Raw genomic sequence first — 1,896 nt, 5'->3', positions numbered from 1 at the left:
GAGTCCTGCGGCCGCCTCGCCCCCGCGTGCCTGCCCCGCGGCCGCCGTCCAGCGCCGCACCACCCGCAGCGGCGGCGCGACGTCCGTGCCAAAGGGGCTCGCGTTAAGCCCTCGCTGCGACTCGATCAAAGACGGAGGGAGAACTTGGCTGCATTTAAGTTCGTGGGGCGGGGGGAGAGGGGCTTAGTAGAGTTAGGGAAATAGTGTTGATGTTGTTTTTGGGGTGGGGTGGGGAGGGGGGGTAGGGGCTTAGTAGAGTTAAATGGGTTTTCGTATAAAAAAAAATCTTGGTTTGTTTATATGTATTTTGTCTCTTGATTTGACTTTATATTATTTTTTTTTCTTTATTTAATTATTACATTTATTGTGTTTCTGTTCGATTGTTGATTATATAGATAACGATTTTATTTTTTGCCTCGGAAGGTAAGTCATGTAAACGTCATCATCGAAAGAGGCAAAATTCATTCCGAGAACCGTTTTGAAAATGTTCTTTTAAACAATTTGCAACGCCTATGACATCGCTCATAGGATGCGGGAACCGGTCACGATTCAAAGGCTGATTTCTATTTGCATTTCATACAGTGAGTTTTTATGAACATTCCGCGATTATATTTCATTGAAGTCCCTTGCTATGAGGAGAGCATCGCAGCACAGGGGCTGCCGGGGCAATATTTAGATGGGTATGTACATACACATATACATATATACATATATGCATACATAAGTACACACACACACACACACACACACACACACACACACACACATATATAGATATATGCATTTATATATGTATATATACATTTATATATACGTGCATATATATATATAAACACACACACACATATATATATATATATATATATATATATATATATATATATACATATATATATATATATATATATATATATATATATATATATATATATATATATATATTATGATATTCACTTTTGTATTTTACCACAAGAAATACATTGCTTCAAGGAAAGACTAATATAAGATCAAAGATCCATTTAAATGTATGTGTGTGCATATATGCATGTGCTGTTCAGTTGTCTGTCCATGAACTATTTTTTTCATATATCTTCATTTTACTTTTTGGTTTAAATATAGAGAAAGAGAAAACAATCTTCACGCAACTCTGATAAAATAAAAGTTGGGATTAAATATGTTGCAGGGACGAAGCATGTTGCAGACTTGAAAAGTTCTTTCGTATCGTTGAAGGGATAATACTTAGTCTATCAAGACAGACGTAGAATAAAATAAAGACAAGAACAAAAAACAAAAACAAAAACGATAACATTAAATGATTCACTAGCAGGCTTATAAAAATGATAACGAGTCCGAAATCGTTAATTAAAAGTGTATCTTTATCTTTTATACGCTTTGCTTCGAAATCCATTTTGCAATTTGTGACTGGATTATTTGTTCCCGAATTACAGTTTATTTTCTAAACAGCATTAGCCTGTGCAATAATGAAACGGAAATCACAGCGATTTAACTATTCATTCGCAGGCCCATTGTTTTGAGAAATTTCGAGAATAATAAGTGGAATCCCGTGGAAGTGCGTCACGAGGCCCTTTGGAAGCACAGGCGGAAGTAGGGCTTGGACTTCATGGCCTGGAAGACGGAAGAGAGAGAGAGAGAGAGAGAGAGAGAGAGAGAGAGAGAGAGAGAGAGAGAGAGAGAGAGAGAGAGAGAGAGAGAGAGAGAGAGAGAGAGAGAAAGAGAGAGGGACAGAGAAACAGAACGACGGAGAAACACACAATAGGAGCAGCAGATCGGAGAATATCCCGGTGTTATCCAAAGAGTTCATTTCCACCTGAAGAACTAATCGGACTTAAGAACTCGCCATCCCAGCGATTCCTGACTCGCCAGTGGGATAAGACG

This window comes from Penaeus chinensis, chromosome 38, assembly GCF_019202785.1.
Source record: "Penaeus chinensis breed Huanghai No. 1 chromosome 38, ASM1920278v2, whole genome shotgun sequence".
NCBI lineage: Eukaryota > Metazoa > Arthropoda > Malacostraca > Decapoda > Penaeidae > Penaeus > Penaeus chinensis.
Note: the sequence above shows the minus strand (reverse complement) of the source record.